General features: G+C 34.5%; 1 pseudogene; it reads left to right on the forward strand.

Moving 5' to 3' along the window:
• The first annotated feature begins 227 nt into the window (after nt 1-227).
• LOC129491620 (UDP-glucuronosyltransferase 2B17-like) lies at nt 228-24,461 on the forward strand (annotated as a pseudogene).

A 24,461-nucleotide genomic window follows, 5' to 3' on the forward strand; every position in this document is an offset into this window, starting at 1 on the left:
TCTTTCAGCCTCATGAACTGTGACAAATAAATGTTTGTTGTCTGTAAGCTAGCCAATGTATGGTATTTTTCTATATAGCACCCTGAGCATGCTAAGACATACAGTCTCAGCACAGGTTTTGTCACACCCACTGGGAGCTCTGAAGCTAAGTTAGGCCTTCAGTGTTGGTCCAAATTGAAAAGGGGAGAATGAGCCTTTAGAGTCCTACATGTGACCAGGCATTGGATATGGGCTGTCTTGGAAAGGTCACTATATGCTATATAGCTTTCAGCAGGGTTGTACTGAGAGAGAGAGAGCTTATAGATGAGGTATGTCAGTTGTTCATCACTTCATCAGCTGGAAAGTAATTTCTATATTCCCAAAAGGGGAATCTGGGTGACACATAATGCATGCACTCAAGGACAATAAAAACATTGAACAATATTGACACTCTGCAGGCAATATTTTATCAAAAACTGGGTTTATATATCCTTTTAAGAAAGATTTACCTAACTGTAGGTTAACAGATTAATAGAATAAAAACATATTTGTCTATTTTGTCACATGCATCTTTTCCTTCTTAATTCTACTTTGATGGAAATTTCTGGTGAAATTTTTTTAAAAATACAACTTACTTGAATTACAAAGCAATCTGTGAAAAAAGTTCAGGAGTAGGCACTTAGAAGATAAATACTTTCTAAAAGTGAGAAACATAAGGAATGTTGCAAATATTCAGGAAGGGAAAAGATTTTGATTTAGGGAAAATACTTTCAAATAAAGCAAAGTAACTGAAATTGTACTTAAAACGTCTGCTTGGATAAAAAGAAAAGGAATTTCTATAGTCAGAAAAACAATGTCAAGTTACATGAAATGAAGTGAATATAGTAAGTGTGAAAATATACAGAGAAAACGAAGTCTATCAAAAATGTTTACATAAATAAGAATAGATCACGCCACTGCCTCTTTGTTAACACAATGCTGCTTTCTTATAATAGAAACTCTTTATATACAATTAAATTATCTCTTGTTCTGTAGACAGCCACATTTAAAATAAGACTGAAATTTATCATTCACACATACAAACACAAAATCATTCATCCTTTTCTTTATTCACTTGCTTTCCAAAACCCCTATTGTCAGTACTTAAATCATTGTGACATTGATTGATACTGATATGTACCAAGTTAGAGAAAGTTGTACAGAAAGATAGCATTTTAACAGGTTGTCTAAGAAATGAGATTTTTTGTTTCTTATGCTGACAGTTGTATTCTAGCTCTGAGTCCTGTGAGAATGTGCTGGTGTTGCCAATGAAATACAGTCTTTATATCAATTTAATAATGATACTTGATGAACTTGCTCAGAAACACCATGAGGTAATTGTGCTCATCACCTTCTGCCTCCATCCTCATTGATTCCAACAATCTGCTGTTAAAATTGAGGTTTATCTCACATCTTTTACTGAGAATGAACTTGATTTCATTTTTATGAAATTGATCAAGATGGAGACATATAAGTTTCCAAAGAGTACATTGTTGGCATATGATTCAGAGATGCAAAATATGCATATTATGAATGTTCTGATACTGTTCAAAAGCTCTATGAGGATGCTGTTTTGAACAAGAAACTTATGAGGAACAACAAGAATGCAGATTTTATGTCATTCTTGCAGAAGTCATTTCTCAGTAGTGAGGTGCTATCTGAACAACTTAATCTTTTAAACGTTTGTTATACATTTGGTCTACTATCATCAATTTACAAATGGCAGTAGGTACCAAGAACTCTGTGGAGGACTTTCATTACCTCCTTCTGATGTAACTGTTGTCATATTAGAACTTAGTACCAAAATACATTTATAGAAAAGAAAAGGTGAAAAATCTGCTGCATTTTCTTCATTTTGACTTTGCATTTGAGACTTTTAACAAAAAGAAGTGGCATCAGTTTTATAGTGAAGTTATTAGGTAAGTTAGTGGTTAATTTATTCACTTTTCCCTCCAATATGTGGAAAGAAACCTTCCTTTCTTTCTGTCTGTTAGAGTGCGTGTGTTTATAAATTAAAATAAAAAATAACCTTTTTTGTTATGTGAAAGACAAGGGTTGGAAAGGTTGTGAAGACATTGAATCCCTCATACATTGTTGGTGAGAATGAAAAATTATTCACCCACTGTGAAAAAGTCTAGCAATTCATCAAAACGTTACACATACGTTCACCACATAATTCAATAATTGCCTTTCTAGGAATATACTCAAGAAAAATAAAAACATATCCACAGAAAGCATTACAACAATGTTAATCCATGCTATTCATAATGGCCAAAAGTGGAAGAAAACCAGTGTCCATCAACTGATAAACGAATAAATAAATGTGTTTATAAATAGCATCTGATACTATTTGGCAATCAAAACGAAGTCCTTATATACACTATTCTATGTATGGACCTTTAAAATGTTAAACTAAATAAAAGAAGCCAGCCACAAAAGAACACATATTATATAGTTTCATTTATTTTTATAAAGATCCCAAATAGGCAAATTTATAGAGGCAGAAATTAGATTACTGGTTGCCCAGGGCAGAGTGGATGCAGAAGTTCAGGTGGGGAGATAAGAGCAAATACGTAGGATTTTTTTTTAGCTAAAACTGATTGTTATGTTGGGTGCACAAATCTGTGAATATATTAGGAAACATTTAATTTTAAATAATTGATGAATCATATGATATGTGAATTATACTTCGACAAAGTTTTACAAGATATTCCTTGAACCATGATATTTAAAAATGCTATTTCCATTGTACAATTACTTCATCTCTTATTCTGTGTTAAGGGCCCTGCAGGACTCTCTCACTTGCCACTGTTGTGGACACTATTATAGAATATATTATATAAAACAGGATACTTGCAAGGTCATTAATCTTAGGTGGATGACAGCAAATATAAATATAACAGAAACATCAACATCCTTGAGTAAATATGAGGTAATCGAACTTTGTTAGTCTCCTTGCCATCCTTGCTCTCAGGATGCTCATATAATGTATTAACTTTGAATTGAAGGAGTTATGTTTTAACTTGATTAATTTACCTCAGTATATAAGCATGAGAAAGAAATGGTGACTGGAAAAGAATTATCACTTTGCACCAGGACGGCTCTCAAATGGACTTCAGTTCTTTTGCTGATACAATTCAGTTGTTACTTCAGCTCTGGGAGTGGTGGAAAGGTGCTGGTGTGGCCCACAGAATACAGCCATGGGTTAAATATAAAGACAGTCCTGGATGAACTTGTTAGCAGAGGCCATGAGCTGACTGTGTTGACATCTTCAGCTTCCATTCTTGTTGATAAGAGTAAATCATCTGCTATTAAATTTGAAGTTTTTCCTACATTTTTAACTAAAAATGATTTAGAGAATTTTATTGGGACATGGTTCGCTAGATGGATATACAATATCCCAAAAGGTACATTCTGGGATTATTTTTCACAAGCACAAAAAATACTTTGGAAACTTAATAATGGTATTAAAAAACTCTGTGAAGATTTAGTTTTGAACAAGAAACTTATTACAAAACTACAAGAGTCAAGGTTTGATGTTGTTCTTGCAGATGCCTATGGTCCCTGAGGTGATCTGGTAGCTGAGCTTCTTAAAATACCTTTTTTGTATATTCTCCGCGTCTCTCCCAGATACTTACTTGAGAAGTACAGTGGAGGACTTCTATTCCCACCTTCCTGCGTACCTGTTGTTATGTCAGAATTAAGTGATCAAATGACATCCCTAGAGAGGGTAAAAAATATGATATATGTGCTTTATTTTGACTTTTGGTTTCAAGGGATTGTTTTAAAGAAGTGGGACCAGTTTTACAGCGATGTTCTAGGTAAGTCACGTGTCTACTTGGTGGTTATTAAGTCCTAACTTTCTTTATGCATTTGAAGGTGAGTTTATATAAAGTCAGAGAAGAGTGTTCCTTTAAGTGAAGTAATGAAATGAAAATATAAGATGATCTATCAGTCTCACAAATACTATGAAAAGGCTGACATTATCGGATCAATTTGAACCCTATAACCCTCACTCCTCCAGGCACTCCAGAAGTCATAAACCTGCAAAGTAAAGCACTTATGATTTATTTAAGCAAGCAGATTTCCATTTGACTACACATTATTTTCATATCTTAAAAGTCAATAGATACATCGAGAAACCTCCTGATGAAGGCAGACATGTAGATTGAAAAGTTATACATATTTCTAACATAACCATCAAAGCAACATTGAGAAAGTTGTTTCTCTGTGTGCACCTCAGTTTTCTTATTTAGAAATTAAAATATTTTTCCACATAACTTAAAGGATTTCTTCACAGTTTAGAGATATACTGGATCTATTCTAGAAATAAAAACCTAGAACTTGAGGTTTCAAATGTTTATACATTCCTTCACTAACAGCTTGGAAATTATTTCAAGGACTGAAATCTTGATAGTGAAAATTCAAGATTTTAATCTATATTTTATTAAATGGCATCTCTCCATTAAGGAAAATACAAGCCAAGTTACAAGGGAGCATAATCTCTATTTCAACAATTTCTGAAAATGTTCCAGCTGTTATTTGTAAATATATTTGTTTTCAAATGTAATATTAATAGGATCTTAACAAGTACCAAAAGCAATAATAGGTATTTCAACCATACACAAGGATTTCAACCATACACAAAAATCTCATAGTTCACTTACAGAACTAGAGATCAAGGGACTAGCTTAATAAATTACAGAAACTAGACTATTTCTTAGAAAGCTGTTTATATAGTATGGTAAGATGAATTGATTTTGGAGCTCAAAGAGTTGTTTAAATGTGCATTTGTTACCTTTGCTGTTTTAGAGAGGAAACAAATGCATATTTAAGCCCATTGTGGCTAATCTTAATGATTACTTGTGATTGTGAATATACTAAATTATGTTAAAAATGTAATTTCCTCTCACAATTCTCTGAACACTTTGCCTTCCTTAAATATACATATAAGCATCATATGCATTAAAATTAAATCATGCCTATATATAAAAATATATTTATATATTTATCAATGGACAGACGTTTTACATATCATTGGTTACATTTTTCATATCATTGGTTACATTTTTCCAAATCATTTCCAGAAAATATCTGTATATTCACATGACAATTATCTTGTGTCAGTAACCTTTTGTTGTTGTTGTCTTTTGGATTTTTGTCCTATTAGGAAGACCCACTAGATTACTTGAGACAATGGGGAAGGTGGAAATGTGGCTATTTCAAACCTATTTGGATTTGGAAAATTCCTTGCCTAACCTTATCAAATGTTGATTTTGTTGGAGGACTCCACTGTAAACCAGTCAAACCCCTGCCTAAAGTAAAAATATTCTGGTTTGATTCGGTAGCTTCGTATTTTCAAAAAAAAAAAAAAAAAAAAAAATGGCTGCACATTTTTCATTCAGACTGTTTGACTCACAGTGAGAGAGACATGGGAGGTCCAGTAAAGTGACCCTGCCATTAGAACCTCACATATTTCTCTACCATCACAAGTATGTGAATTTCATTAACATTAAACAACAAAGAGGGATACTAGGGAGACTTCGAAAACAGAGTTGGTTAAACTAAAGCTTTCATTTTGTAACACAAAAGAAAGTATGAGTAATTCCTCCAGAGAGGATTTATAAGGTGATTACCACATACTACAGGTTAATGATGGATTTTCAGAGAATACATACAGTTTCTGCTCCTTCATGCCTTACAATCTACTTTGAAAGATAGGATATGAGCAAATAAAAAGACAAGTCCAAAATGTTTTATTAGGGAACACCACAATCCTAAGGGAATATCCAGAAGAGATTCCAAAGTCATTGATAATGAAAGTGAGTCCTCAACAATGTGCCAGAATAGGTGAAAAGATGATGGTGAGATGAAGAGAAAAAAGGGAAGCATTTAGAGAAGCAAGGGCAGTTCCTAGGACTCAAAAATTGGTTTGCAGAAAAAAGCTGAGTAAAAAGGCAGATGATGCTGGAGAGGTAAGTTGGATCCCGATAATTATGAGTTAAAAATATCTATGAAGAACAATGGGGAGCTACTAAAAAGTGTTAAGAAACGAAGTGAGATAATTAGGCTTTCCTTTTAAAAAAAAACCTCCCAAGATGTTCAATGGATTAGACAGCAGAAAGATCAGACTGTAAACGTGCAGGTTATTAGGAAATTTTGCATGAGTGTAAGCAATAGATAAAGGAAAAATGGTCTGGAATTTTGATAGGGATACTTATGCCTGGTTTTACAATATTATCACTAACTTCATATTGTTTTGTGTGGAAAAATTGTTAATAAAGGCAAAACACTTTGTCTTTGACATATAATTATCCAGAAATATTATTAACATTGTAATATTGTGATTTTTTGTTATTACTTCTGATACTATCAACCAGCTAACATGTGACAGCCACTTGAGATATAATTTTTCATTTAATAGGGACTGGTTTTCCAACAAATAAAGATTATATTCATTAACAAACACCTAGAGGACAGATGCTGTGTGGACTTGTTTAAATGTAGATACTTACGTTTGGGCAGTCAAATGAACAAGCTGAGATGCTAAAGTTGTATTGTAAGGGTTGAGACTCTTCACCAGTATTCTAGCTTAAATTGTACACCATTTCTCATCAGTTTTAATGTATGCCCTCAAAATATTTGCAGCCATATCCAAAGTTTACTCGCTTTCACTCCAGCATTTAAACCGTTTGTCACCAAGATCCCAGAGGTCTACATCTTAGGACATAGAAGGGTCAATTTATCCTATTAGAGCTGGTGCTTTCTGCCTTATGCCAAGCCTGTAGGATACATCAGTAAAGCTCTCTGGGGAGCCTGGGTCTCGACATTGTAACTACCTGAAAAAGAAGCACAGAGAAAATGAACAGTGCACATATAAGAAAGGACATAATATCTACCAATTGTTTCTGAAAACTGCCATTAGATTTGAATTACAAAAGAGTTCTGCCAGAATATAGGATGATATTTCTTAGAAGGAACACAAGAATGTGATATATTTTACTTTAAGATCATTCTGTTAAGACATAAACAGAAAGCAAGCAATCTTTACTACATTATATAATCTCTTTATTATTATACTTTAAGTTCTAGGGTACATGTGCACAATGTGCAGGTTTGTTACATGGGTAAACATGTGCCATGTTGGTTTGCTGCACCCATCAACTCGTCATTTACATTAGGTATTTCTCCTAACGCTATACATCTTTCAGCCTCCAACCCCCAAACAGGCCCCAGTGTGCGATGTTCCCTGCCCTGTGTCCATGTGTTTTCATGGACTTATGAGTGACTCCACTTACGAGTGAGAACACATGGTGTCTGGTATTCTCTCCTTGTGATATTTTGCTGAGAATGATGGTTTCCAGCTTCATCCACGTCCCTGCAAAGGACATGAACTCATCCTTTTTTATAGCTGCATACTATTTCACGGTGTATATGTGCCACATTTTCTTTATCCAGTCTATCATTGATGGACATTTGGGTTTGTTCCAAGTCTTTACTATTGTGAGTAGTGCCACAGTAAACATACATGTGCATGTGTCTTTATAGTAGCATGATTTATAATCTTCTGGGTATATACCCAGTAATGCTGGGTCAAATGGTATTTCTAGTTCTAGAACCTTGAGGAATCACCACACTGTCTTCCACAATGGTTGAACTAATTTACACTCCCACCAACAGTGTAAAAGCATTCCTATTTCTCCACATTCTCTCCAGCACCTGTTGTTTCCTGACTTTTTAATGATCGCCATTATAACTGGCATGAGATGGTATCTCATTGTGGTTTTGATTTGCCTTTCTCTGATGACCATTGATGATGAGAATTTTTTCATGTGTCTGTTGGCTGCATAAATGTCTTCTTTTGAGAAGTGTCTGTTCATATCCTTTGCCCACTTTTTAATGGTGTCATGTGTTTTTTCTTGTAAATTTGTCTAAGTTCTTTGTAGATTCTGTATGTTAGCCCTTTGTCAGATGGATAGATCACAAAAGTTTTCTCCCATTCTGTAGGTTGCCTGTTCACTCTGATTATAGTTTCTTTTGCTCTGCAGAAGCTCTTTAGTTTAATTAGATCCCATTTGTCAATTTTGGCTTTTGTTGCAATTGCTTTTGGTGTTTTACTTGTGAAATCTTTGCTCATGCCTATGTCAGGAATGGTATTGCCTAGGTTTTCTTCTAGAGTTTTTGTGGTTTTAGGTCTTACATTTAAGTTTTTAATCCATCTTGAGTTAATTTTTGTGTAAGGTGTGAGGAAGGGATTCAGTTTCAGCTTTCTACATATGGCTAGCACATTTTCCCAGTGCCATTTATTAAATAGGGAGTGTTTCTCCAATTATTGTTTTTGTCAGGTTTGTCAAAGATCAGATAGTTGTAGATGTGTGGTGTTATTTCTGAGGCCTCTGTTCTGTTTCATCGTTCTATATATCTGTTTTGGTACAAGTACCATGCTGTTTTGGCTACTGTAGCCTTGTAGTATAGTTTGAAGTCAGGTACCATGATGCCTCCAGCTTCGTTCTTTTTACTTAGGATTGTCTTGGCTATGAGGGCTCCTTTTTGGTTCCGTATGAAATTTAAAGTAGTTTTCTTCAATTATGTAAAGACAGTCAGTGGTAGCTTGATGGGCATAGCATTGAATCTATAAATTACCTTGAGTGGTATGGCCATTTTCACGATATTGATTCTTCCTATCCATGAGCATGGAATGATCTTCCATTTGTTTCTGTCCTCTTTTATTTCATTGAGCAGTGGTTTTTGGTTCTCCTTTAAGAGGTCCTTCACATTCCTTGTAAGTTGAATTCCTAGGTATTTTATTCTCTTTGTAGCAATTGTGAATGGGAATTCACTCATGATTTGGCTCTCTGTTTGTCTGTTATTGGTGTATAGGGATGCTTGTGATTTTTGCACATTGATTTTGTATCCTGAAACTTTGCTAAATTTGCTTATCATCTTAAGGAGATTCTGGGCTGAGACGATGAGGTTTTCTAATTATACAATCATATCATCTGCAAACAGAGACAATTTGGCTTTCTCTTTTCCCTATTGAATACCCTTTATTTCTTTCTCTCGCCTGATTGCCCTGGCTGGAATTTCCAATACTATGTTCAATAGGAGTGATGAGAGAGGACATCTTTGTCTTGTGTGGTTTTTCAAAGGGAATGCTTCCAGCTTTTGCACATTCAGTATGATATTCGCTTGGGTTTGTCATAAATACCTCTTATGATTTTGAGATATGTTCCTTCAATACCTAGTTTATTGAGAGTTTTTAGACAAAAGGCTGTTGAATTTTGTCAAAAGCCTTTTCTGCATCTATTGAGATAATCATGTGCTTTTTGTCATTGGTTCTGTTTATGTGATGGATTACGTTTATTGATTTTTTTTATGTTGAACCAGCCTTGCATCCCAGGGATGAAGCCAACTTGATCATGGTGGATAAGCTTTTTGATGTGCTGCTGGATTTGGTTTGCCAGTATTTTATTCAGGATTTTTGCATTGATGTTCATCAGGTATATAGGCCTAAAATTCTCTTTTTTTGTTGTGTCTATGCCCAGCTTTGGTATCAGGATGATGCTGGCCTCATAAAATGAGTTAGGGAGGATTCCCATTTTCTATTGATTGGAATAGTTTTAGATGGAATGGTATCAACTCCTCTTTCTACCTCTGGTAGAATTTGGCTGTGAATACTTCTGGTCCTTGACTTTTTTTGGTTGCTAGGCTATTAATTATTGCCTCAATTTCAGAGCTGTTATTGATCTAATCAGAGTTTCAACTTCTTCCTGGTTTAGTTTAGGGAGAGTGTGTGTGTCCATGAATTTATCCATTTCTTCTAGATTTTATAGTTTATTTGCGTAGAGGTGTTTATAGTTTTCTCTTATGGTAGTTTGTATTTCTGTGGGATTGGTGGTGATATTCCCTTTATCATTTTTTATTGCATCTATTTGATTCTTCTCTCTTTTCTTCTTTATTAGTCTTGCTGGCGGTCTATCAATTTTGTTGATCTTTTCAAAAAACCAGCTCTGGCATTTGAGTCTCTATGTTTGCCCTTGCTTCTCTACTTCTTTTAATGGTGAGGTTAGGGTGTCAATTTTAGAACTTTCCTGCTTTCTCTTGTGGGCATTTATTGCTATAAATTTCCCCCTACACACTGCTTTAAATGTGTCCCAGAGATTCTGGTACATTGTGTCTTTGTTCTCATTGGTTTCAAAGAACATCTTTATTTCTGCCTTCAGTTTGTTATTTTCCCAGTAGTCATTCAGAGGCAGGTTGTTCAGTTTCCATGTACTTGTCTGGTTTTGAGTGAGTTTCTTAATCCTGAATTCTAATTTGATTGCACTGTGGTCTGAGAGAGAGTTTGTTGTGATTTCTGTTCTTTTACATTTGCTGAGGAGTCTTTTACTGCCAATTATGTGGTCAATTTTAGAGTAAGTGTGATGTGGTGCTGAGAAGAATGTATATTCTGTTGATTTGGGTTGGAGAGTTCTGTAGATGTCTATTAGGTCCGCTTGGTCCAGAGCTGAGTTCAAGTCCTGGATATCTTTGTTAATTTTCTGTCTTGTTAATCTGTCTAATATTGACGTTGGGTTGTTATAGTCTCCTATTATTATAGTCTAAGTCCCTTTGTAGGTCTCTAAAAACTTGCTTTATCAATCTGGGTGCTCCTGTATTGGGTGCATATATATTTAGTATATTTAGGATAGCTAGATCTTCCCATTGAATTGACCCCTTTACCATTATGTAATGTCCTTATTTGTATCTTTTGATCTTTGCTCATTTAAAGTCTGCTTTATCAGAGACCTGGATTGCAACCCCTGCTTTTCTTTTTTCTTTCCATTTGCTTGGTAGATATCTTCCTCCATCTCTTTATTTTGAGCCTATGTGTGTCTTTGCACGTGAGATGGGTCTCCTGAATACAACATTCCAATGGGTTTTGACCCTTTATCCAATTTGCCAGACTTTGTCTTTTAGTTGGGGTATTTAGTCCATTTACATTTAAGGTTAATATTGTTATGTGTGAAATTGATCCTGTCGTTATGATGCTAGCTGGTTATTTCATCCTTTAATTGATGCAGTTTCTTCATAGTGTCGATGGTCTTTACAATTTTCATGTTTTTCCAGTGGCTGGTACTGGTTGTTCCTCTCCATGTTTAGTGCTTCCTTCAGGAGCTCTTGTAAGGCAGACCTGGTGGTGACAAAATCTGTCAGCATTTGCTTGTCTGTAAAGAATTTTATTTCTCCTTCACTTATGTATCTTAGTTTGGCTGGATATGAAATTCTGGGCTGAAAATTCTTTTCTTTAAGAATGTTGAATATTGGCCCCCACTCTCTTTGGGCTTGTAAGGTTTCTGCTGAGAGATCCACTGTTAGTCTGATGGGCTTCACATTCTGAGTAACCTGACCTTTCTCTCTGGCTGCCCTTAACATTTTTTCCTTCATTTCAACTTTGGAGAATCTGACAATTATGTGTATTGGGGTTGCTCTTCTCGAGGAGTAACTTTGTGATGTTCTCTGTATTTCCTGAATTTGAATATTAGCCTTCCTTGCTAGGTTAGGGAAGTTTTCCTGGATAATATCCTGAAGAGTGTTTTTTAACTTGGTTCCATTCCCCCCATCAGTTTTGGGTACACCAAGCAAACATAGATTTGGTCTTTTCACATAGTCCCATATTTCTTGGAGGCTTCGTTCATTTCTTTTCACTTTTTTTTTCTCTAATCTTGTCTTCTCAGTTTATTTCATTAATTTGATCTTCAAGCACTGACATTCTTCCTTCCGCTTGATCAAATTGGCTATCGAAGCCTGTGTATGCTTCATGAACTTCTCGTACTGTGGTTTTCAGCTCATCAGGTCATTTAAGCTCTTCTCTACACTGGTTTTTCTAGATCCCCATTCATTTAACCTTTTTCCAAGGTTTTTAGCTTCCTTGCAATGGGTTAGAACATCCTCCTTTAGCTCAGAGAAGTTTGTTATTATGGACTTTCTGAAGCCTACTTCTGTCAACTCATCAAACTCATTCTCCATCAAGTTTTGTTCCCTTGCTGGTGAGCAGTTGTGTTCCTTTGGAGGAGAAGAGACTTTCTGGTTTTTGGAATTTTCACCCTTTCTGCTCTGGTTTCTCCTCATCTTTGTGGTTTTATCTGCCTTTCGTCTTTGATATTGGTGACCTACGGATGAGTTTTTGGTGTAGATATCCTTTTTGTTGATGTTGATGATATTCCTTTCTGTTAGTTTTCCTTCTAACATACAGGCCTCTCAGCTACAGGTCTGTTGGAGTTTGCTGGAGGTCCACTCCAGACCCTGTTTTCCTGGTATCACCAGTGGAGCCTGCAGAACAGCAAATATTGCTGCCTGATCCTTCCTCTGCCAGCTTCATCCCAGAGGGGCACCCGCTTGTATGAGGTGTCTATTGGCCCCTACTGAGAGGTGTCTTCCAGTCAGGCTTCATGGCTGTCAGGGACCCACTTGAGGAGGCAGTCTGTCCATTATCAGAGTTTGAACGCTGTGCTGGGAGAACAACTGCTCTCTTCAGTGCTGTCAGGCAAGGACATTTAAGTCTGAAGAAGCTGTCTGCTGCCTTTTGTTCAGATATGCCCTGCCCCCAGAGGTGGAATCTAGAGATGCAGTAGGCCTTGCTGAGCTGCAGTGGGCTTTGCCCAGTTTAAGCTTCCCTGCCACTTTGTTTACACTGTGAACATGGAACCACCTACTCAAGCCTCAGCAATGGTGGACAACCCTCCCCTCGCCAAGCTCCAACATCCCAAGTTGGTAGACTGCTGCACTAGCGGCAAGCAAGGCTCTGTGGGTGTGGGACCCACCAAGCCAGGCATGGGAGGGAATCTCCTGGTCTGCTGGTTGTGAAGACCATGGGAGAAGCACAGTATTTGGGCAGTAGTGTACAGCCACTGCTTCCCTTGGCTAGGAAAGGGAAATCCCCCTACCACTTGTGTTTCCCAGGTGAGTTGACACCCCACCCTATTTCAATTTGACCTCCATGGGCTTCACCCACCATCCAACCAGTCCCAGTGAGATGAACCACGTACCTCAGTTGGAAATGCAGGAATCACTCATCTTCTGCGTCAATCTTGCTGGGAGCTGTAGACTGAAGCTGTTCCTATTCTATCATCTTGGAAGTGACTCCTATATAATCTCTTAAGAGATCTTTTTTGTCTACCTTCTTATTAGAAGCAACATAAAACTGAAATCTTAGTCAAGATAAAATCCAATAATTACGTTGAATAAAAATTGCTTAAACTCTATATGGAAACTTTCTCAAATGACAAAAGCAGAGGTAAAATGAATGAAAATTCTATGCAGTCTCCAATTATTATTATTATCTCTTACTATTCTCAAAAAAAATCACTATTAACATTAAAGAAAATTGATAGTGCCAGTAAAAGGTGGAAGAGAGCAGGTGGAGAAGGAAGACAGCAGCAAGAATGACTAGTAATACAAAAGTGATCATTACTACTACTAGCTCTTGTTATTAACTTGCAGAATGAAGATTTGAATTTAGGTCAATAGTTGTGAAGCCTGTCTTTAGTTCTTTACTAGATAAAATAATTGTTACTCTAAATTTCTTGCCTTTCCATTAAGTATTGGATTCTCAGATAATTTTTATATCTGTTAAAAGAATAAGACAGTTGGTAAAAAGTATTAAGGGTTTTAAAAATACATATAGCCATTGGCTTCATGATATACTCACATGAAACTATGCAGAGGAAAACTAAATCATGATGGACAAATTCAATATTTGTGGCAGATACAAAATAAACAGCGGTAGTAATTTAAATATCTTATATTAAGAAATGATTAATAACTTATAAAATGCACAAACCAAGCAATTACAATTATTTTACTGAAAGCCATAATACAAATATAGTTGGAAATTGAAGAAAAAAATGATGAATAAAACAAGATCACAATTTTTCAGTAGGATAAAAAGGTATATCCAATAAGATTAAAATGTTCTAAATAAACATCACATATTTACATTGAATTATTTAAACATAAGAATGACCATAAAATGCATACACATTTTATATGGGGAATATTTTTAAACAGAGAGTATGTGAGAAATTTATTTTTTTAAAATTTTTATACTGTTACAACATTTCTTACATTCATCTTATATTATTTCTACAAATATAGCACAGAATGAGATCAGTGATGAATCTATAAACACATTTTATAACTTCAATATGTGGTGGATAATGATGACTTTGGGCAGCAAGCCAGTAAGATAAAACATTTAATGCAAGTTACATTAAATATGGCTACAGGTAACTGGAACCACGCAGAATACCTGGATGTCCCCCTTATTACTTGGAATAGTATTAAAATGACTCTCATGTTAACAATGATGTTATAAGATTGAAATTATATTTTTCAAAAATACTTGGCAATATATGGTGTGCATGGACAACCATCAGAGGTTCTATTCTTTGTTTTGGTAAACAACAGTTATAAAAAGAAGGTTTACCCCTATGATTAAGATCTAAAAGTATATCCACTTCTTATGTTGGAAGTGGTTTGTCATTACTTTACAAAAAAAAATAATAATAATAAATACAAGACAAAAGTAACAACAACAGTAAAAAGATGAGGACACAATTTTGACATAATATCCAGGAAACTTTGGGGTATACTTTCTTTCTTTCTTCTTTCTTTCTTTCTTTCCTTTCTTTCCTTTCTTTCTCTCTCCTTCCTTCTTTCCTTCCTTCTGTCCTCCCTTCCTTCCTCCCTTCCTTCCTGCCTTCCTTCCTTCCTCCCTCCTTCCTTTCCCTTCCATCATTCCTTTCCCAATTCTTTTTCCTTTCCTTTCCTTTCCTCTTTCCTTTCCTTTCCTTTCCTTTCCTTTCCTTTCCTTTCCTTTCCTTTCCTTTCCTTTCCCTTTCTTTCTTTCTTTCTTTCTTTCTTTCTTTCTTTCTTTCTTTCTTTCCTTCTTTCTTTTCTTTCTTTCTTTCTTTCTTTCTTTTCTTTCTTTTCTTTCTGTTTCTTCTGTATGAGAATACACATCACAATCTGGAATTATAGAGTGCATATAAATTTAAAAATAGGAAAGCATTGTCACACATCAGTCAGAATAATTATCAATCAATTCTAAACAAACACGTATTCATCAGGGCTTTGTAGAGTGTAAGGGAGCTACTCTAGAGAGTAAGCAGGTCTCCACTGGAGAAAGGTCTGGTGGCCTTTCCACCTCTCCTGGCAGACTTTCCCAAGTGCTCCCTGTGAGACACAGCAAAGTGATGAAGAGGTCCCTTTACAGACAGTTATAAATAGCACATCAATTTATCAGTGTGATTTTAGGAAAAATAAATGTAAAAGTAACATCTAAACAATGACCTGAGAAATAAGATTACTCAATTATTTAACTGTATACTGAATAATTCTATATTGTAAATGGGATTCTTAGGAGTTCTTAACAGAAATTTCAAACCACAATACCAGGCCCCAGAATGTCAGTGATTCTTAAACTTCAGACTTTAATTCTTTTTGTGGATGATGGGGGAGCAGGAAGACAAAAACTCTGGGAAATTTCAAGTGAGGGATAAAGAATTATAGGGCTAACGAAACATTGACATAAATTCTTTCCAATTGTAACTTTTCACCATTGCTCAAAGGCAGGTGTAATGGCTCCAAGGACTCCTAACTAAAAGAATTCTAGAGGAAAAGATTCCTTTGACCACAGATATTTACTAGAACTACAGTGATATCAAATTAAAACAAAGTAATTCTAAATTTCCAATAACCCATATTAATAATCATAACATTATAAATGAAGAGTCTGTGTATAATATTTTCCAGCATTATTTTCTTCTACTACAGTATGATAGCTGTTTCATTTCTTCTTATACACACATATCTACATGGGTACACACTCATATTTACACAGATAATGCATAATGGAGACCATCAATCTCATATTACACATTTCCTTCTAAAGAAACTGAGAAATTAGGTCAGTTAAAAACACAGCCAGTACTCCAAAAGTTCCTGATAATACTTTATTTTCTCTGTTTAGATGTTTGTAACAATCCCTTCAATAGTGCTTGCTGTGCTGACACTTTAGTGATGGAGCAAATTCTATCTTCACAGGAAATGAAAGAGTTTGTGCAGAGCTCTGGAGAAAATGATGTTGTGGTGTTTTCTCTGGGGTCAGTGGTCAGTAACATGACAGAAGAAAAGGCCAATGTGATTGCATCAGCCCTTGCCCAGATCCCACTAAATGTCAGATAAAGTGCTTTCGTGGTGAACAGCCACTGGATGAGTCTATTAAACTCTGAAGAGTCCAGTCATTGAAATTTTCTGCCTGCAACATTAACTTATAGAATAGTTCTAATTATCTCAGATTATCTTCTCAAAAATAAAAATATATATGGAAGATGCTAAAATAGCAAAGAGGAAAGTTTTTATTGATAATAATATTGGCATTAACATTGTGATAAGAAAGAAAGAAATTTAAAAGTTGCATGTGAAGTTTTGGTATTATCATGATATTATAGACATTGTACATAGAAATCACCAAATTCTGCCTTGTAATTTTCTCATTTTTCTTACAGAGTTCCTGAGGGCACTGTACACACTATAGATATTCCCAAAAAGGAGTCGAATGTTATCGAGGTACTGCACTATCACAGTAACAATAAACAGGCATTGAAGAAAGTCTGAAATACATCATGGAATTTAGGCTTATCATGTAATCTGGCCTCTGGTATTTGCTATACATGTTGCAATAGCGCTATTTAGTGTGCTGTTCAGGTTGCTATTCAGAAAAAGATGTCCTAGCCTGACAAACCACTATTCCAGGTAACCACCGAGCTGACAAAATTTAGAGAAAATAGAAACTTGCCTGGCCTGCAGGACTGGACCCTGCTAATGCCGTAAGCAGGAAAATGTAATGGAACAGGTGGAAATGGAATCCTGCTTTTAGGATAGCCTCTGTACATTATAAAATATGGCCCCACAAAACCACTGCTCTAACCACCAGTTAACACATCCTCCAGATTGAGGAAAGAGAAAAGAATACAAGAAGGAGTCAAGGAGAAGAATACCACTCATGGAAAGAGGTTCAGATGCTCCTACTCCATAAAATATAGTGGCAACTTATTTTCTAATACATAGAATATACTTGCAATTTTTCTGTATTTGTGAGTTACTTTTTTTAACTGACATAATGTTCTCTTAAGGACCTATGCTAAATTTTTGCTGAAAACACAAAGTTACTTTAACACTCCCATAGCAAATGCAAAGCAAACACTTGTAAATTATACTTCAGTTTATCAGGATTGCTTGGGAATTCTAAAATCAGTTACCTTATTTTGGTAATGGGCATGGGAATGGCTTGGCTAAAGTAGACTATATTACTCAGTGCTGGTCATGCTTTATAGTTCGCCATTTAAATGTTAATGATCAGGTAAGTAAAATTTGGCAAAATACACAATTTTATACACTTTCAGCAGCTATATTGTTATTCATAAATTGCAAATGGGCTTTTTTTTCCTACATTGAAAATACCTGCATAACTAGCAATACTGATAATACTCTGAATTTATGTCAAAAATTGACACTTGAAATTTTTTTTGAAGTAGAGCAGCATAAGTTGTATTCTGAAAGAAATTATACACACTACGTACATAGCATTATTTCTCAAATGTAGCTGATTTTATAGATGTTGTTTTTTTGTAAATCAAAGATGTCAAACTAATAAACTATTAGCTAGATGTAAAGTCTTCTCATATCATTCAAAAATAAATTAATATTAAATTTGGAAGAAGACAGCTAGAATAAATACATAAAATAAATGTATAGGTCATCACTAATTAGTTACCACTTTTTTACATGAGAATTATAATGAATGGTTAACAATTTCTTAAATATTTAAATTTTTCATTGATACTCCAATGTGTCTAAGCTACTATATTGGAAATATTATGATTTCCTTATATACCAAACATTTTTTTAAGTAAGGATATAAAATGGCAGTACTCAATTTACCTCATACTTTTAGTAGTTTTCATTACTTAATATCTTGTTTTCATTTCTTCATTTTTCATACAAAAGGGATTTAACTAGCTGATTGTCAATCTCTATAGAGTTCTAACATGCTATAACTTTGGAGTTCTACTCATGGCACAAGATATTTTCCTCACCCTGGCAGGTTCTATGGAGACTTGATGGCAAAAAAACAAATACTTTAGGATCCAATACTCGACTGTGCAAGTGGATACCCCAGAATGACCTTCTTGGTAAGACTCTAGAGAACAAATATGGAATATATGAATAACAGCCAATTAGAATGATAATAATTCAACATGAAACATGCTTATTGAATATTTATTATTGAAAAACTAAAAATAAAATATTACTTTTACATATTTATTTTTCATTCTTGTGAGGAAAAGGATAACTCTAATAGTTGTCATTTTATTATATACACTCATATTCTTTATCATTGGAATCAAAGTATTTTTATTTTAGGTGTAATTACTATTCATAGGGTCTCTCAATAACTTCCTAGGTTGTTTCTCTGTCTCCTATTTCTACAACTTTATACCTCTCCTTTCTGATACTACAGGGTTATTTCAAATGACACTGAAAAATAAGAGTTCCTCTTCCATTACCACTGACTTCATTTTCTATGTGAATAAATCCCCAATCTTCACATAAAGTGACAACATTTTTTATGATGAAGTGTGGCCTATCCTTCCTCTGTTCCAGCACCACATCTACCCCACTCCCTGCTGCCTTGCACACCCCACATATCACACTGAGTGACTGCACTATTTATTAAAGATAACATGTTCTTACATGCCCAATCTTATTCTTTTAATTTTTGCACATTTTAATGTTTTTATTCAAAATGTGTTTCATCATTTTGTCTACCTGACAACCTTAATTCACTTTTCTAGCCTGAAGTCACATGCACCACCTTTTCATATAGCCATCACTTATCTCTCCAGCAGAAGTAGGTACTTCGTTCTCTGAAATCTAAAAGCAATTTCCATGCAGTTTTATGGGCATAATAATACTATCTAGAGAATATTGATGCTTTCAGTGCATCATATTGTTTATTTCTCATTTTATTCTTTACTTATAATTATTAATTTTGCTAAAATTAATCCAATCCTAGGTCACCCAAAAACCAAAGCTTTTATAATTCATGGTGGAAGCAATGGCATCTATGAGGCAATCTACCATGGGATCCCTGTGGTAGACCTTCCTTTGTTTTCGGAACAGCCTGATAATGTTGTTCACATGCAGGGCAAAGGAGCAGCTGTTAGACTGGATTTCACCACAATGTCGAGTACAGACTTATGGAATGCACTGAAGACAGTAATTAATGATCCTTTGTCAGTATAACAATATTTTTCACTAGGTGGTATTTATAGATAGCTTCTCTTGTCAGTAGTGACAATGAGTTTCATCCTTTATGTAAGAGATGAATTTTGAAAGAATTTAAATGATTTAACTAATTGTAAATCTGCTTTTACTTTCTATCAGATAGTAATTTCAAAGTTACATTTGAAACTCACACATTTAATAGGTCACCAATTTCTGTAACAACTATTCTACATAAAAATAATATTGTAGATATATAGATAATTATTATGAATATACATTTTTAGAAATTAGAGAATACACAATGAAAAGGAATGATGAACTTGGAGAAACATAACAAAATATTCAAATCCAATAAATAACATTTCTGAAAGTATAACCTATTTTCCTAAAATATTTATTATTTTAAAAAATTTGATGGGGTGTAATGTTGGGGTGATCAAACCCAACACCAGGTCATAGGGGTGACAAAGTCTGGCGGAGTCAAAAGATTGAGAAAAAGACAGTTTGAGAGAGAAAGGTGGGACCAGGGGGCCATCGTGATTGTGGAGGCTGCAAAGGCCCTGAGCTCTGGGAGCCCACGCTATTTATTGGTAATCCAACAAATAAACAGGTGGTGAGAATGTGGAGGTCAAAAGGACAGAATCATGATCTACAGCTGTGATAGTTTAGCATTTATAAGGAACATGTTCTGCTTCTTGAGATGATGGGGATACAATTGATCTAGGAGCCTAGGAAGGCTAGCAACAGGGAGCCAGCAAGTCTAGACACATGCCAGAAGACATTATGTCAGATATGCAAGCCCTGCCTCAGCTTTCCTCCCAACACTCAGCTTTTTCCCAACATACAATTTATAAGCATAATACTCACCTATTTAAAGTGTAAAATTTAAATATATTTGATGTGTTTAATTATGAATCCATCACCGTAATGCAATTTTTGAATATTTTATCCCTCCAAAATGAAACTTATAATGCATTAAGTCACTCTCCATAAAAGCTTTTCCTAGTCTAGGAAAATATCAAATTGTTATCTTTCTAATTAGATTATACTCTGTATATTTCATATAAATGAAGTTGTACAATTTATGGTGTTTTGTAAATGACTTCTTTCACTTCTCATAATTTTTTTTCAGTTTCATTCATGTTGTTGCACATATCAGTACTTTGTTTCTTTTTTTGCTATATAATATTCTTTGGCATGAATACACACTTTGAATTTACACACTTATCAGGTAATGGACACTTTAGTTATTTCAAATTTTTGCTCTCAGGAACATTGCTATGTGTAGTTTTTTGTAAAAATAGGTTTTCCCTTCTTTTGAGGAGATGCTAGCAGTGGAATTGCAGAGTGACTGTGGAACTTTATGTGTATGTGGATGAAAAACTGCTAAATTGTTTTTCAAAGTACTTGCACCATTCTTCATTAACACCAGCTGTACGGGAGGGTTCCAATTTCTTCACACTCTTCCCAAAACTTGTTATCACTTTTCTTTTTCTTACAGCCATTCCAGTGGGTGTAAAGTGGTCTCTCATTGTGGTCTTGATTTACATTTCCCTCTGACTAGAGATATTAACCATCTTTTCATGCACTTACTGACCATTCATATAATCCTTTAGATAAATTTCTATTTCAGTCTTTTGTACATGTTGTAAATTTTTTTACTTATTGTTGATTCATAAGACTTCTTTTTATATTATGAATATAATTTCTTATCAGATATATGATTTTCAAATATTTTCTTTGACTCTGGAGGGGTTGATTTTTTATTTATTTTACTTTCTTGTAGATGATCTCTAAAGAACAAGTTTTTAATACTGAAAGAATAAAAGCAAAATAATTAATTTTTCCATACTCCAAAGGAAAAAATGTGGAAAATGCTATGTCTAGACCAGCTACCATTAATTCAGAATTTATTACTACTATCAAGAGTGTTGTTATATAAAAGGTACCACATAAAGAAATACCTTAAAATACTTTACATAAAAAATGGTAAGACAATGAATGATTAAAAATAGGAAATAATTGAATAAAAAAGACAAGTTTGAAAATAGAAAATACAGAATAAGATGGTAGATTCTGAATCCACCAGTACTCAGATTAAATTTAAACAGAAAAAAAGATGACAAAATAATGATTAAGGAAATAAAACTTTTGAAGAGCACAATTAAATGTAACATGTGATATATATGTATATGCCTTTATATGCAGCATAAAAATGTGAATATATGTATATATACACATATGTGTGTGCATGTATTATACTAGAAATAAATTAGAAATCACCCAAAGAATGATAACTAAAAACTTCTCTAAATTTTGGAAATGAAAAATACATTTTTAGAAAATGCAGTCAACAAAATATTATAATTATACATGCACGTTTATTACAGCAACTCTTCTCCCAATTATATACCCAAGATAAATTAATGTGTAAATCTAATGATATATATATAAAAATATATTTATACTAGGATAACTAATGATGTCCAAAAATTTAAATAACTATGTCCAAAAATGTAAACAAGTCCGTCATTTATAAAATAAAGAGATACTCTGTGGTATTTGTCAATCAATTGAATACTATACAGCAATGTAATTAACCAACAACTGCTACAAAAAAAGACACAAATAAGTATAAATTATATAATTCAATTATATAAACAAGCAATGCTAATTCATAAAATTAGAAATCGGGTTAATATTTAAATTGAGAATGAATGTAGTGACTAAAATGGTCCAAAAGGAGAGAGTTCTTCTAGGCAGGTTTTAACAACCCAGAACGTAAGCAGTAGTTGTCTTTACTTCAGGATAATGTTTAACATAATCTTAAAATTTTGAATAACTCTCTAGTGTTTGTATATTTATCTTATGTATCTCATATATAGGATTTTATTTTAGAAGATATGTAAAATATTTTAAAGTTCTAGAAATTAAATAGCAAAATAAGCACAAAACACTGGAGAAAATTCTACAGGTACTATATAGTGTGGCCAAGAAAAGCCTCTCTAACAAGGATCTTTTAAGGGGAAGCCTCAAAAAGAGAATCAAGCCTCATTTTATTGCAAGAAAGAACGCTCTGAAAAGGGAGAGGGGGACAAAAGTTGTAAAGGGGCTAAGGTGAGAACACCTTTGGGAGCTTCAAAATTAATAGAAGCCCAGTGTCCCTAGAAGAGACTATGCAGGGGAAAGTGTTAGGACAAGTTGCCAGTGCCTGACCGTCTCAAGTTCTGTAGACCAAAAAGAGATCTTATTCCTTTCTTTCTTTTCTATTAAAAAACATGTCATTGTTTTTTATTTTATTTTTTATTTAACTTTTACTTTATGTTCAGGAGAACAAATGCAGGTTTGTTATATAGGCAAACTTGTTGCTTGTGGGTTGGTTATACAGATTACTTTGTCACCCAGATATTAAGCCTAGTAAACACAAGTTGTTTTTTCTGATCTTCTCCCACTTACCACCCTCTCTCCTCTGCTATGTCCCAGTGTGTGTTGTTCCCCTGCATGCATTCACTCATGTGTTCCCATTAAAGATTTTCTTCTTAATGTCATGAGAAGCCAGATGGAAATCTTAATCAATGGAGTGTCATAATCTGACAATAGTTTCAAAAAACATTATTCTGGCTTCTGGAAGGAAAATACAACAGAAGACAGAAGAGTAGAGTAGAAGCAGAGAGATTAGTTAGAGGGCATTTCAACCACTGAACACAATTATTTCTTAAAATATCAAAATAGTCCAGACACGGTGGTTCGTGCCTGTAGTCCCTGCACTTTGGGAGGTGAATCAGGAGTGCTGTTTGACCCCAGGAGTTTAAGACCAGCCTGGGCAATATAGCGAAATTCCATTACCACAAACAAATTTAAAAATAAGCCAGGCAGAGTGTCTGAGCTCGTAGTCCCAGCTACTCAGGAGGCTCAGGTGTCACGATTGCTTAAGCCTACAAGATAAGGGCTACTGTGAGCCCTGACAAAGGGAATATACTCCAGCCTGAGCAACAGAGCACAACCGTCTCTCAAAAAATATGTATATCAAAATGATCATTCTCAGATTGCATTTCTACTATCTTACTTATAGCACTTAGAGTGGCTCATAATATTTCCTCTGGTCGAAAGACATTAACTTTCCCACCTGATCCCGTTTTCACTTTAAAAAATTTTGCCTATGATAAAATTATAATTTAAAACCAAACTTTCTGTGATGATTCAATTTAAAACATGTAATTTCTATGTCAATTCTATAATATTTACTTTGAATTACTTGTGTAACATTTTTCAAAAACCTTCCATAGTCTTCATATACTTAGGAAATAAATTTACTTTCTATGTTTGTATTTTTCTGTTTATCCTTGGCTATAAAGAGAATGCTATGAAATTATCAAGGATTCATCATGATCAGCCAATGAAGCCCCTGGATTGAGCAGTCTTCTGGATTAAGTTTGTCATGCACCACAAAGGAGCCAAGCACCTTCGGATTGCAGCTCACAACCTCACCTGGCTTCAGTACCATTCTTTGGATGTGATTGTGTTCCTGCTGGCCTGAAGGCAACTGTGATATTCATCATCACAAAATGTTGTCTGTTTTGTTTCCAAAAGTTTGTCAAAACAGGAAAGGAGGAGAAAAAGGATTAGTTATGTCAAAGGCCTGAAGTTGGAATGACTGAAAACTAGGAGTTGTCCAGTTTATTCCAGCATGAAGTGGTGGGAATGGAGAATTTCCTTCCCCCTGTGACAAAACATCATTTCACAATTGACCCTGTTAAGTGAAAAACTTCTTTTCCAGAGACTTAGTATCTATTTAAGTTGGAAATAATCCAAGTCAAATATTTAAAAACTAGGAAAAACAGTGTTAAAAACTAGTTAAAAACTAGAAAAAATAAAAATAATAAAAAACCGTATGGGGTTTTAAGGCTATTATTCTAATTCACAAATGATACAAAAAACTTTACTGAGCTTAATGATGTTTCATACACTGTACATGGAAATTACTAGATTCAGAAGTTCACTTACAGTGTCAGTACTGTTTTGCATATACTCAGAATACTTTGGCTTCATTTTGAGCAGATTTCTATTGTTTTTACTGTTGCCAAGGAAACTATTCAATAATTAAATTGTGT

The sequence above is a fragment of the Symphalangus syndactylus genome, chromosome 10 (assembly GCF_028878055.3).
Source record: "Symphalangus syndactylus isolate Jambi chromosome 10, NHGRI_mSymSyn1-v2.1_pri, whole genome shotgun sequence".
Taxonomy (NCBI): Eukaryota; Metazoa; Chordata; class Mammalia; order Primates; family Hylobatidae; genus Symphalangus; species Symphalangus syndactylus.